This window comes from Aedes aegypti, chromosome 1, assembly GCF_002204515.2.
Source record: "Aedes aegypti strain LVP_AGWG chromosome 1, AaegL5.0 Primary Assembly, whole genome shotgun sequence".
Lineage (NCBI taxonomy): Eukaryota > Metazoa > Arthropoda > Insecta > Diptera > Culicidae > Aedes > Aedes aegypti.
Window position 1 is genome coordinate 74218196 of NC_035107.1, and position 15494 is coordinate 74233689.

A 15494-nucleotide genomic window follows, 5' to 3' on the forward strand; every position below is an offset into this window, starting at 1 on the left:
CTATTTAAAAAATAATAAACTAACAACAATAAACTATACTTTAAATAATTTAACTTTTTTGAATTAACTTTTGTTCGAGCTTTATTTTAGAAACATCATTTTGTCAGTCGAATTGTTGAATAGAGCTGTGAGCTAAAAAAAAAAAATACATGCATTCTGTCAGATACTCATCTAGGAATTATTTCAAGGATTTCTCGCTGATCTTTACTAAAGAACATATTTAACAGTAAGAGATTCTCGATTATAACACTTCAATAATAAAGCTTTTGGGAAGTATTTAACTATAGATCGAAAGACAATGCTCTTGCTTTGCGTTTTATACAAAAAAAAAAAACGCAACAGAAGATGATTATGCAGCTCAGTTATTGATTGAAGAGAAAGTAAATAAAGAGAGCTTGTCAATGATAGATAGTTCTTTTTGAAAAGTTACACGAATATTGTTCCATGATTTATGCCAGGGTATTTACGTCAAAATTCTCTGGAATTTTCAATCATAATCGGCTCGAAAGTTCCTTAAAAAGAATTCTAGATTTCTGCAAAAACTCTTTTCAAACTTTCTCATGGTATGTTGGGCTAAATTACTCCTCGTCGACCAACTACAACATAGCGTAACAAAAATGATATTTTTGCGTGTCTCTAGAATAAAATTATGAATCTCTAGTAGATTTGGGGTTGCTGAATCTGATGCCGTCCTCACAAATGTTCAAGCACGTCACAATTTTTTGCTACAGGTCGCCAAAGTTATACACAACACTAGTTTCATTGATGTTTGCATGCAATTTTAAAGTACGATTTTTGGTGGTCTTATCGATTTTTTGAACACAATTGCAGTCTCCATACATAATTCTTCATTTCTCTTATATGACAATATACAATACTTTTCTAAACCATCAAAAAATGGCTTTTGAGCATTGAAAGTAAAAGTTTGAATATTGTGGCAAATTAATCAAATAAATTACCGTAGAAGCTGATAAACTTGCATGCAAGTTAGCTGAAATAATAAAATTTTGCATTTTTAACAGTCCTTAACTCAAAATCTAGATGCGTTATGATATTTCAAAAAAAAAAAGGAAAAGGATTCAGAGACCCTTAATTAATTAAATAGCGGCATTTTGGTGCTTGAGGCAAAAACGTGTTCCGCAGTGTAATTGAGTGTCCAGTGATTACTTCCGTCCAGAGACATCACTGAGTGCACTTCTTGAATTCTTATAAAAATCCATAAGAAGTTCTCCATGATTTTCTTCTAGAATTTTACCAGGACATACAACGGCAACCACTGCACTGTGCTTTATTTGGTCGATTTCATGCGCTTTTTAAATAGCGCCCAAACCGTTGATTTTAGCGATATAGTTTGTTCGGAGAAGTTTCTTGGTATATTAAAGCGCATCTTCTGATGAGAAAAGTTTTGTGATCAATCCACCAAGCAGTGAGATAGAAAAACTTTTTTTTTTCAAAACATTTAGATAGACATATGGTGTCTTCGGCAAAGTTGTAGAATTGGCAATTTGAAACAACTTTGTCGAAGACATGATTTTTCTATCTCTTATACTTTTTTAGATATATGCCGTTGTATGTGAATGGCCCCTAAAAATCATATTTTGAATCCTAACTTTTTTCCAAGAATTTTGACATTTTTCATGCTTTCTACAAAGCTTTTTTTGTCATGAAAAACCCGTGTTTTTGCTGAGCATATCATCACGCTATCTTTTGAAGTAACAAAGTTATTTATCAATTACTCTTTTCAAGGGGTAGTTTAGGCCCCTATAACTGCCTTCGGCGCAAAATGGCGCAAACAGCTCTTACAAATCATGAAAGAACCATATCTTCCCTTTCGGCAGATGATAAAAAACATTTGTTTATAAGCGTCTTTTCATGGGTTCTAACTAACAAATAAGCCTTATTAAAACGATTTCTACGGATAATTCCTCTACTTTAAGAGATAGAGAGGTGCGATGTTCAGCAAAAACACGCGTTTTAAGATATCCAACAACTTTGTGGAAGACATGACAAATGTTAAAAATCTTAGTAAAAGAGTTACGATTTTTTAACAGAATGTACACAAAGCCGTATGAAAAAAAATCGTTCGAAATCATTATGTTTTTATTGTTCTTTAAGGATAAATCTTTATTTTGTTTGGAGATTTGCCAAAAAATTTGTTTCAAAAATCCACCAAACAGTATTCAAAAATTTCTACCATGAAACTATCAGCAGAAACTTTTCAAAGGAAAGTCAGGATGTTTCATATAGATTGCTTTAGTGATTACTTTTGAAACAGCTTAAAGTATTGCTAAAGCTGCTAATACATCCAAGAATTATTCCAGGACTTCATTTAAAGCAGGTCTGCCCAACCATTTTAGCTCTTTTTCGACATAAATGGTTGGTGCTTTTGCAAAAATAGACCGATGTCTAATCCATGTCTGAAATTCAAAATTTATATCAACCTATTTGCTGCCGTTGCAATTAAGTCCAAAAAATTTACTCACTGATTTTTACCTTTGCTTGCATCGCTAGCGAAGAGTTCGATAAAAATTTAAAATTTTCAGCATGGATTAAACAGATATACTACAAATCTTTCATTTCAGACTAATTTTGTTCATATCGGTCTATTCTTGCAAACGCACCAACCATTTATGTCGAAAAAGAGCCAAAAAGGTTGGGCAGGCCTGATTTAAAGGTTTCTCCATTATTACTCTACACGCAGCGAACTGGACTATCGAAATTCATACATTTTGTCTTATGAAAGATAGAACGATTAACGCAATACGAACGCTTTATGTATCGTTTTAGCATCACTCCACACCAAGGCGTCGATAGGCGCGGGGTGTACGCACGAGCCTGACGATCGCAAGATACTTGGTTCGATTCCAGGTTGCCGCGAAACCTATTTTTGTTATCAAATTTCGGTTTCATAAGGTAAATTTATGAATTTCAACCCGATTCCTTGTGGCGAATTTTCATAAGGGGTTCCTATGATTATCGATAGTCCATTTGCCTGAGTGTACAGTTGTTTGTTTTTCTTTTGTCAGAGAGGTTGCAAAAATCCTTTCAAATTCAGAGGTATTGTAGGAAAACCAAAACGAAAAATTCTTGAAAGAATTAAAATACAATTGAACCGATCTTGAAAATAATGGTAATGTTCCTGAAATGTTTCCGAGTGTTTTAGGGCGTAATGGGGGAACGTGTCCTATACTTTGAAACTTTTGATTGATTTCGGCGGGGTCCTTTCTCTAGATATTAGGCTCATATTTGGATAGAATATGCGTCGTAAAGAAATGCTTCTTATTTATTTTTTAAGACAACACGCCCAAAAAAAACATGTTGAATAGACTGATGCAAATTCAGAAGTTTCTGTTCCCCTATGCTTAAACGATGTCAATTATGATAAAAATCATTCTCCCAAAATTTGAAGTGATTTGAAAGAAATTTGGTTGTGCACACGCCATTTGAAGTTTATATGGAAATTACTATGGAAAAGACAAACCTTTTGTGTTCAGTCCTCTAACTGCTCGTAAACATAATTTATGGAAAAGTGAACACACTCTTCTCATGTAAATTCTTCCCAGCTACAACTTTGCCGAAGACCACATTTTGATTGGACGTAAGGATAATTTGTTATCATTGATGAGAAAGTCTAAATCATGCTGAGATCATCATTACTTGCATGAGGTGACCAATCGAATAAGTTTTCAGCTCAAACGGGTGTTCGGTTCTCCAGATCCGTGCTCTTGAAAATTTGAGGTTTGGCTTCGATTCATCTTCACCTTCAGAGCAACACTGCTTTTTTACTGTAGAACATAGTAGCCTGGATTACTTTGATCTATTCTTCCCGCCAGGAGCACCACTGTTGCCTGCTGGGCAGTTTGTACCGTATGCAAAATGCGTACCCAGTTTATGATTATGAATAGCAATTTATTCTGACGTCCAATCAACATGTGGTTTTCGGCAAAGTTGTAGCTGAAAGGATTTCGCACGAGAAGAGTTTGTTCACTTTTCCATAAAATATTATGACGAAGAGATAAAGGGCTGAACACAAAAGGTTGGCGTTTTCCATAGTAATCTCCATATAAACTTCAAATGCCGTGTGCACAGTCAAATTTGTTCCGAATCACTTCAAACTTTGGGAGGACGCCTAATCTGAAAGCCTTATAGAAATATCCAGATAAATCTATCAAAAATCTCTTGTAGTACATGAAGAAATTTTGAAAGAGATTACTATCGGAATCCATAAGCATTTTTTTTTTCAATTAAAACAAATTTCAAAAAATAACCAAAACAATTTTTGACGCAAAATTTTGATTTTTTTAGTTGAATTTTTTGAGTATTATTATGAATAAATTTTTAAAACAACACCAAATTCATGTAGTGCTATAGCGCCATGTAAACTTAAATGAATATACAATCAGTTTTGAATTAAAGATGCTTGAATTTCACATGACCGTGTAAATTTAAAGTGAATTCAATTGAAAATAATTGGTCGTTGAAATTAACATTTATTTTGATGCTCCAAATATGTGCCTGAAAATAAACATTAATTTACATTTTTTTTAACTTTGAATATCTCAAATAATCCTCCAAGTTATCCACTCAATAAACAAAAGATATGCTAATAGTTTTTGATGTCGACAGAAAAAATATTAATTCAAAAGTATTTTTTGTACATTTATGACTGTTAAGCATTTAAAAATTTAAAATTAACAGCACAACAACATGAAACAAAGTGAAAAGGATTGTTTTACATTCCATTTTTTTTTTTTCAAAAATAATAATACCAAAACACTTTTGAAACTACAAATTGAAAAGTAACACTTCACTTTTGCAAAAACAAAATAAAATACTAAAATCACTAGTAAGCCGAGCAAATACCTTTAAACTCTAATATGTGTTGTTTTGAAAGAAATTTAAACTAGATAAAAGATTGGTGGAATCAATACAATGCGTTACAATATCATTAACAAACAAAGACTGGAATTTCGAGAAACTCACGTGGCTCTTTCCAGTAACCCAAAAACGTGAATCTCATCAAGTAGCCTAATTTTCTAAAACACTAGTGTCATTGAAGGCTGTAGGAATGCTAAATGTGAGAAATGCAGCGGAAAATAGAACATTTTTCACAGTAATTTTGGGTTGCCCTTAGCAACGGGTGTTTTGCTATTTTCAAGGCTTTTTGCCTACAGCAGTGATGAGCATGAAGTTCACTGGCTTTGCTGACTGTCATTTACTTTGCTTGGCTACTGTAGAGTGAATTTCAAGATTCCCCCCAACTCTGCTCATGTGTTATCATATGTGGATACCATACAATACTACAATATTCTAGAACTCAAGCGTGTGCTAGAATAAGGGCGTAAGTAACATGTTCGATTTCTCTTCATTGTCTCTGTCTTCAGTGAATAAAGGTGGCAACTTTTCCAGCGATGCAATCTTGCTTCCTGAAGTGCAAAAGTTCCAACAAACCTGCATCTTGTCACCCTTATTCATCATGTTACTTATCGATCATGTTACTTACGCCTTTATTCTAGCAGTGTTGTCGATCTGTAAAATACGATTGAATCAAGTTGAGGAGTCTCATTATAATTCCCATTTTATTGAGCTTGAAAATAAACATAGAAATGTCTAATCCGTCAAGTACATTACTGAAGTCGGTGTAAAGTGATTCGGATTGGTTATCTCTATCCATTGCATTTAAAGTGTAATTTATAAATTCCAAAAGGATTTTTGTAGTAGAACGACCTTATAAAAAACATGTAGTACATTGGTTTTTCATGCAAAAAAAATTGTCCATGCGTTATTATGCAAAACAAATGTCCATGAAATCCGAGCACAGAGCTCGATTCCTGAGGTCATTCTGCACCTCTGGGCCAATTTAAAAAAAATCCTTAGGAGGAATCTCGAGAAATCTTGATTTGAATTTCTTGACTTAAAAATTCAATATGATCCATATTAAAATTTTGCAATAACACTGAAAAAACCTACAAAAACGCTCAAAAAGTTGGAAAAACTGTGCTCAACTAGTATATAACGGTTACCGTTGTTATAGATATAGTTATTATAGAAATATTTACAACTGACTTAACATACCAGAGTGGCTTAAGTATGTTTTACATGGTTTAATAGAATACAATCTAAGAAATTGATATTTAATATACAATTGATGGTACGTTCGATAAACGTGAAATATTCAATGCTGAATATTTTTAAATTACAGCTTATTTTTCGACTTTCACACTAAGTGACCAGCCCACAAAAATCTGCCGTACTTTTGCTTAATAAAACTTGCTTTTTTGTACATCTGGCTCTACTCTTGATGTTTACTTTTAGTTTTTCACTGAGGATTGCCCTCAGCAATTTACGTACAAAATATCCTGTTCTATAATAAATCTTCGAGCTGTTTAGTAGAATACCTATAAGTAGATGAAAAAAAACAATTTAGTACTATACCATTTAATTCCTCTAGAGTTTGTATCCTTTGACAGATACGCGTACTTTGACCTCAACTGTAAGGCCGTCTTCAGTGTCGTGTAAGTCGAGTCTAGTACACGACACTGAAGACGGCCTTACAGTTGAGGTCGAAATACGCGTATCTGTCAAAGGATACAGACTCTAGTGGAATTAAATGGTATAGTACTAAATTCGGTTTTTTCATCTACTTATCCTGTTCTACATTCTCAGCCACAACAAGTTATCATCCTACACGGGAAACATGATAGTCATATGTCACAAGTGTTCGAAGATTAATAAAGTCTTTAACAACTTCAAACAAATCCCCAATAAGTACTTCTTTAGTATTAACATCACTAGGACTTTCACACTATATACCTGTCCTGTAACCATTTACTTCGTTTTATCTTTTTCTGGATTCATCGTCAATCTGTTTATTGATTTATAGGTCGCGTTCAACTCAGTAACGAAAATCAAGCTGTTGCAAATAATATTAATGGCTTAAAAATAAAACTTATAGCTCATTAAGCTTGCAAATACAATCAAGTGTAAGAATTGTAGACGAGAAGTTTTTTTTTTTTGTAAAACTACACGGAATGAAAAGAGATGAGTTTCCGAATTTACTGCTCAATATTGCGTTTTGTCGCAAATACTCCTTGAGTTTGCAGACGATGACTTTATTGGAGTCGATCGCAGTGCAGTAGAGCAGGGTTTCACTATTTTACAGATGGACAACTAGGATAAGCTTATAATGCCATTCTCTCTACCCAAACGTATATGGTTGCATGTAGAGAAAAAAGCAAGTTCAGAGCAACGAAATCATTCCAGATTTGAAACAAATGGTTGATACTTGCTCTAATCGACTACAAAAGTATTCACATGGCTTATCTTCTAACTATTATTGTGCTACATGTAAATTTCATATTATAACGACGGTAACAATGTTAAACTAATAGAGAACAATTTGGCCAACTTTTTGAGCGTTTTTGTAGATTTTTTCAGCTCTATTACAAAATGTCGTTAAAGATTATATTGACATTTTTAGTCAAGAATTTCAAATCAACATTTCTCGAGATTCTATTTTTGTGTTCTACTCTTCAAGTGCAGCAGATATGGCTTGATTACGTTGGTTGATAATATATAAATAATTTTCTAAACTTTCTCGAGCTCTTGAGTTGGTTGCCTATAAATTTTATGAGCCCTTTGCTTACGATTTTTCAAATTTGTTATTTGCTTATTAATGCGAACAGAGTTTTTCAACGTCTCCGTAAGAGTGGAATTTCCATCTGAAAAAAAAATCCGACATTCTATCTGATTTTTTAAAACGGACTGCCAATCTGTTTGAATCCATCATAATTGGCGTTAACTCGCTTATTTGGAAGGCTCAGGTACCGTAGGGCATAACAGAGCCGAAATCTTTTCTTTTTTACATTGTTTACATTTTAAATATTGTTTTTATTTTAAAAACTTTGTTAGTTAAAATAACAAATTAAGTAGGGGAATTTACGTATTCCCGGCAATCTAAGCCGATGCCGTGCTTCTTTTGTAACTTTCTCGGACATCAGCAGACAAATTACGTGTTTGTCTGTCTACATTTACGCATTGCTCAAATCCTATATTGATTTAAACCGACAAACTTGTTAAAAGCTTTTTGGAAACGTTTTTACAACGCTTCGAGCATCTCTTGTCAGTGTCACTATTGTCGGCAGCTTTCCCATAAGCACTGCAGGCAATTCTCTTCGGCAGCTCCAAATCAGTCGCATTTTGAGGCATCTCTGGCGACATTGTATGTTCAGTCGCAAACAATCATCGGAATTGGTGTGTTTTGGTAGAAAAATACAATGAATTTGGCGTTTGAAAATTGATTGCCGATAATAGTCGAATGATGCCGAAGCCGTAAGTCTCCCTACTTTTAGTAGGAGATGTTTTAATTGTTACCTCGGCATTGGACAAAAGTTGGCACTAAATTTTCAAAACAAAACAATGAAAATACCTTCAACTGCTTCAATTTGATATATGAATGTAAAAATACTACTAAAAATGAATGAAATGTACAAAAGATAAAACATTATTGTTACGTAATGTTTCATTACGCTACTCAAAACAGAAGCGTAATGGTCATTACGCAACTGATTCCAGTTGCGTAATGACTATTACCACATTTTGCAAAATACCACACTTCCTAATTCAGCGCAGGAAAGTAGGCCGTTTCATGACAGATTGGCGCAATGAAAAACAGCCTATTACGATGAGAAATTGCTAAACCCATTTCATCTGAGATTCCCGGATCCTTTTCCCAGTGGATCCGAATTTCAGTCTTTTCCCGCTTTACTAGTTTTTTTCCCGATTTAGTAGGCATCCCTGCTTAGAAACGACATTCTTCCATGTACCTATGTGTAAGTGTGATGTGGCTTTTTATTGCAGATATCTATAACAACTCCGGACATCAATCTACGTTCGATTGAAAGACATTTTCCGAGAACAAGATGAACCTATTCACCTTCATAATAGTTCAAGTACCTATCTATTCATTTCTCGAAGTCAGAGTCAGATAAAGGGAATCACCTTACATCATCACAAACCGTCAGTGATAACACGCGAGAATTATACTCACTCAACCACAATAGGGAGCATTCACGTAATCCAAATCAAACACTTCTTTCGCATGTCTAAGCTATTGGTCATCTGACCGTAAGTCCAGCGTCAAGCAGGAAATTAATCTTCTCTCATTGTACAAAAAAAAAACGACGACGACGAGCAGACTATCGGAGAGTTTCGCCAGAGCGCGTGACATTTTTAGAAAAGCCACTACACTATACTTGCCCGTATGGTAACTTTTTTACCCCTGCAAAAGCGCTACAACTATACCGTTTCGTTGTTTGGTTACCCCGTATCTCTTCGAACAACCCGTCGAGAGACTGACTGTTCACCACTAAACGACCGAAGGTGTTGAATGTTAAGCACGTTAAGTAAGCACCAGAAACTCTGAATTACCCACTAATACACTCTGAAGCAGAAACATGTTTCGATTCGATTGTTCCATACACGAAGAGTAATAGTATGATTCAATCGTACAGATGGAAAACTCAACGGGATGAAAACGCCCATACGAGGAAATCGGTATACTAACAATTTTCGAAGAGTCGTTTATGATAACCAGATGATGAGAATGATGATACGACAGCAGCCTGTAGCGAAACACGATTTAACGGCACGGTAACTGTTAGCGCCACGCGCCTTTTCTTCCCCCCTTTGCAAGCAATATGCAGTGCACTTGTACAACACCGATAATATGTATCGTCCGCCCGAGACTCGATGGATGTAGAATAGCAGAAGCCAGCGGCAGGCCTTGGATAGAGTAAGCTTTGCACAGACACAAGTAGTCTTGAACCACCACAGCAGGCTGTGGAGAACGCGCGCACGATACCAACAACAACGTGGACTTACCGGCGAGAGACGACCGAAGCTAGCGAAAGTTACCGAGAGACTAACGGCCACGAAGCACGTGAACACAAATAGAGCGAAGTAGGCCTTGTCGCGGTGCTTTGAATCCGGAAGATCTCATGAGAGTGCAAATGAATCTAGAGTGGATAACACTCCTTACAATATTCACGCAAGTTCCACTGGTTCAACGGTTTTAACACACAGCATGTGTTGAATTTACAATAGAAGAACGGTAAACTTTCAAAATTCATGTTTTAGATTTTTTTACGATTTTAAGGATCTACTGCAATGCAAAATTTAATTCCAAAAGCAGGGTGGCCATCCAATTTCTGTTTTGAAATTTCCGTCGCTTCCAGTTTCTCCAAAAAAAATTATAAGGACTGTTTTTTTTTGGATTTCAGTTTCCACATCCTAAACTATTTTTTACTGAATTCAGTAGTGTCTAACAAACTAAATCAGCTAAAAAAATAATCGATGCAGAAAAAACAATCACTACAATGACGCATTTATGATATTGAACGTGAGATTTCATGAACATATACCTCGATTTTTTGACAATCAAATTTCATGTTTTATTGTGTTTATTTTGAAAATTCTCTGTTCTGCGTTAGCCGCCTAGTTCTACAACAGCGTTCTGCGTTCTACGGCATGCTTGAAAATCATTGTATTGTTAAACGAAACTGTCTAATCAAAGTATGCTAGTAGAGTTCAAAGCTTTGAAAAACAACATAAAACAACAGTCAATAGTGTGGTTTCCAAGGTATCATAGCAGCCAATAAATGATGCCTTGTTTTGACAATTTAAGTGACATTTAGAAGTTCGACAGTCAAAACTTCGGCGAAGTTCGGCATCGGCATTCTAATTTGGTGCTTCGCCGACGCATAAGAATTAGCTTTGTCAGCGTAACACTAGTTAGAATGTCGACGCCGAACTTCGGCAAACTTTTATGGGAGATAATTCATTTTCTTATGAACTTCAGTCTAAAGTTAATCTGAATGCACAATAACAAACAGTAATGTGACAGCTTAGGTAACTTTCTGTTCAACCGTAGAACGAAAAATTATCTCTAAAATTGCAATATTTATTGTTGTTCAATGTCTTCTAAACATGCGTCATGTTAACTTAAATACTGTAAGGGTTTTTCCAACATGCTTGCTATGCTTAAAGAATGATGGTGTCCGGGTTTGTTACAAAAATAATAAATACCTATACGACTAAGTCACGTCACCATCATGATGTCCATTTCATCACCAGTGCATTGATGGTGATGGACTATGGATATCAGGTGACAGGTTAAAGAACCCTCAATTAAGAAAGTAAAAAGGCACTATTTTTTCTACGAATTCTCACGAAGCGCTTGCCAAGGACAATGTCTTTTAATCTATAGTGAAAACATTTCCAAAAGCTTTAATCGATAGAGAGTTAGAAAGGAAAAAATCTCTCATTGTTACATAGGCGCTTTAGTAAAATTCAGTGACGATTGTTCCGAAAATTCCACAACTACAATATTTTTCTTTCGTGGATTTATTGTGGTTTGGAGATTGATCCAATAGCTCTTCCAGATTATTCTCGAGGAATGGCTTTAGGAGTTGTTCAATCTAGTCAAGCAAGAATTTCATAACAGATTACTCTGAAGATAATGCATCATTCATCAAGATTTTTTTTGATTAGCCTTCTGCAGTTATTTCGGTGTTTCTCTATTTCCAGAACTTCCTCCTGGAACTCTACCATGAGTTTTTCTACGAATTCTTCTAGGGATACAGACATTTTTCTAATGATCCTTGCACGAAGTTCTTTAGATCGATGTTTTCCAGAGATCCCCAAGAAAGAGAATGTGCATGTGTGTATTATTTAGCGCTAAGACAACCTTGGCCCCGCAACAAAGAATTATAAACAGGATTTTTTTTAGAACCCGGGGCACAGAAAATCCTAGACCGAGTTTTCACATAATACTCCATGTCTTTCTGACAGAATACTAGGTGGATTTTTGTCGGAAGTCTGAGAAGTATTCTTTGAAAATCCCAATTGGGCTAGCTGGGCTGAATTTTCTATCAATATTCGAGTTTCTGACACAATCCTGGATACTAATCTCACAGAATTCTGATGGAGTTTCTTCTTCAGAATCCTAAGCACGAATGTCAGAAAGTTTTATAATAATATTCTTTGTTTTTTATTTCTAAACAACCAATAAAAGTAAGAGCACAGCACACGCAGTCCACTCACACGTCCCTAGTAGCACTGAAACTACTTGATTGAAATTTAATAAGAATGTTCATTCTTAGGTTTAATTATCTATAAGGATATTTTATAAATTTCTTAAGAGTCCATTTTTGTTTTTGCATGAAAATTGAAAATAATGTGTCGTTATGAAGGAGACCTTGATATGATTTATCGTTTGTGTAGATTAGATGCTTATCGAATAAATAATCAGAAAAGACATAAATATTCTTATTGTACAATCACAATGGTTTGGGTCCCCTAACACTACTCGATTCCGGTTAGTGAAAAATTGGACTTTGTTGCCATAATAGGCGCTATGGAAGGCTATATTTATGATCGACAAATAATCTATAATATTGTCAGAATGGGGATGGTGGGGACTTGGGAAAGTAGTTTTCATTCTAATGAAGAAGCTGTGGTACAAAGGGTTGGACTTAAGCCGAGACTTTATTAAGACTTTTGTTCAATAATTACTTATTATGCTCACTGCAGCTGTGGTGCAGGATACTAAGATAGCAACCATGTATTGTGGAAATGCCTCGAACACGCTATTATCAAACCTGTTTTTTTTTTGTTTGAGTAACGCTCAAGGCCAAAAAAAAAACTAAATCTAATATGGATCTGGATACTCATCTTACATAACTCCAATGTGATTTCTTTCATCATCCTGAACAGGAATGTCAGAAAGTTTTATAATAATATAGTTTGTAAATTCTAAAGAACGTTTAACAATGAACATTTGTCTTTACAATAATTTTGTAGTGAGAATAGTTGTTGCTGATATTACAGAAATTGCTTGATAAATTCTTTTGAAATATTTGACATACAACCTCAAACGTAGAGTAGGGTTAGGGCAAAAGCTCAACCTTAGAGGAATAATCAATATTTTTTATGGTGCCAATAGTGGATAACTTAAGTAAAACATTCATCACATAAAAACAAAAAATCCTAAAAGAGTGTTAGTGCTCCAATAGTAGACATTCGGTGATGATGCAAAATAGTTGATTTAACATTTTTCATCGGAGCAGCAGCTAAAATCTTCCGAATGAAGCATAAAGATCATCTCTAGGACTTGTCTTCGTTTTTATATATCGTAAACCGGGGTATCATTGATCAGCGGGGTAACATTGATCGGAATGACTCATCTCGTAATAAATTGGTATCATCATTTATTTATGAAACATTTCCAAAGCACGAATATTGCTTCTCTTTCATATATTTATGAGCCATTAAAAATTAAGATTTTTGCAAAAATTGCGTAAATTTATCAAGTTTGCGAAACAATGATTTCAATGGTTAAGGAAGACACTACTGAAGATTCATGTCTCACATAGGAAAATGCGGTTCTCGCTAAAAATGACATCGCCAAAAAAAAATCCGCTGTCAAATCTTTTATAAGTATGTTCAATTAGGCAACATTAACGAATTACTGTTAAGAATGTAGCGTCCCCTCAGGAAATTGCCTACCTTTAAGTGTATTCCGCTGTTCGAGGTGTTTTTTTAAATTTTAAATAACTTAAAAAGTAAATGAGATGTAAGCGTTTGGACATCATATTCGGCCTCAACGACCATGATTCACGTAAGTAACGAAATTTTCAATATTGCCGAACGTTGTTTACATGGATGATCAATGTTACCCCATATCAGCTAAATGAAAAAAACACATAAAATATTTTTGTAAACATGCCTAAATCTTTCAAAAACCAAAATTCAGTATATATCCACGAGCTATGGGTAGCAGTACTTGTTTTAAAAATATAAAACTCAGAATATTTACATTTTCGAATTACATATTATCCTAAAAACTGATCAATGTTACCCCGGATTACGGTACCTATTTTTGAAATTGCTTCCATTGGTTGATCCACTACTGGAACACGACGCCAACTACTGGTGAAAGGGAGCTTTTTATGACTTTTTGATAAGGTAAACAAGCAGAAAATTGGCAAATCGACTAATCTACACGCGATCGATCCACCAAAAAAATAGCGCACGCCGCTTTATCGAAAAATATACGATTTATCCCTGGACATCCAATATCAACGTCATATGCAGCCCAGATTCCGCTGTCACGAAACGTTTGTGGAAAAGTGAAAAGTATTGTATTCAAAATAAACTGGTAATAAAAATCTTAGTCAGCGGAGTAGTTTTACCAAAGATGCTGATAAATCTAAACACAAGGCTAGTTATTTCTAATGTCTGCTACGTTTGCTGGCATGAAATTTCACTCAAAAGCCTATTTATGCTTCGGTGTGAGGCAAACGCAATATATTTCTGCTGAAATGTTCATGAGAGAGTTCGAACGGCTTGCACATGGTGGATGTAAATAAAGAGTGGAAAAGAAAAAGAAAACTCAGCAATCACAGAAAAAGAAGACCGTCATCGTGAGTCTAGTCTCAGATTACAACCATTGGTACCGGCACCCTAATAAATGATATTTTGTTCCTGAAAAGTTGTTTATCCTTAAGAAATTGGAAATTGCGTTTTGCCCCGGTAGTACATATTATCCCATGCACCCCTATTTCAACACTTTTTTTACGGCTGAATCTTATGGCCGCACGGGACGTCATCATAATCACCCTATCCATTTCAAGAAGCAAATCCCAAGAACCACTCCATATATCGATGCGAAAAAGTATCACTATGATTCTATATATGTAGTGCACAACCCGATAAATTTTCAGCTTCATCGGTTCACTAAAACTCGAGATTTGCTTCCACAAAGTTTTGATGATTATTGTTAGAGTGAGACGAAAGATAGGGAAAATAACACGGTCTCCGGAATAAATATATTCGGTAATGCGATTCCATACATTTGGCCATTTATAGTGTCCTAAGAATAGAAAAGATGTTTTTTGATATGTTCAAATTTTAACGTTTGGAGAAGGAGTGACAGTATCGAAATATTGGGGCAGTGATAAAAAATGTGAAACATGTTGTAGACATTTTTGATTCAACCAGAAACTTTGAGTTTATTGCGGTGTTCAAAAGGAAGTCTAAATTTTTAAAGATTAAATTGTGGTACCGAATACAGTCGCCTCTCCACATCTCGATATCGAAGGGACCATCGAGATAAGGAGAGATCGAGACAAAGAACAATTTTTTGATGAGTACTAGATAGAAAAACACTCCGTTGCCAAGAAAGTAATACACAAACAGACGTCATTTTGCGCTCCTAATTTGTTTTGAAACCCAAAACTTTGGTCTAGTAACCTTTGATATTGGTCATATCGACATACGGAGAGAAAATTAAGAACGAAAAATCAACAGAAACACATCGAGATATGGGGATATCGAGATAAGGAGGATATCGAGATATGGAGAGTGAAAATGTATGCAGACTGAAGGGACTTATTAAATCATCGACATAGGGAGAGATATCGAGATGTAGAACA

At 35.0% G+C, this 15494-nt stretch overlaps 1 protein-coding gene across 4 annotated transcripts in view; it reads right to left on the minus strand.

The window, feature by feature from the left end:
- The window catches only part of LOC5574257, a 102308-nt gene that overhangs the window by 68824 nt on the left and 17990 nt on the right, over positions 1-15494 (minus strand). For 2 of the 4 annotated variants that reach the window (XM_021840057.1, XM_021840066.1), the window contains exon 1: positions 9566-9927. The exons of the other annotated variants lie outside the window; for them this stretch is intronic. The gene's annotated coding sequence lies outside the window, so the exon portion shown is untranslated. Of the gene's footprint in view, positions 1-9565; positions 9928-15494 lie in introns of those variants that run through there. 4 annotated transcript variants of the gene reach the window in all.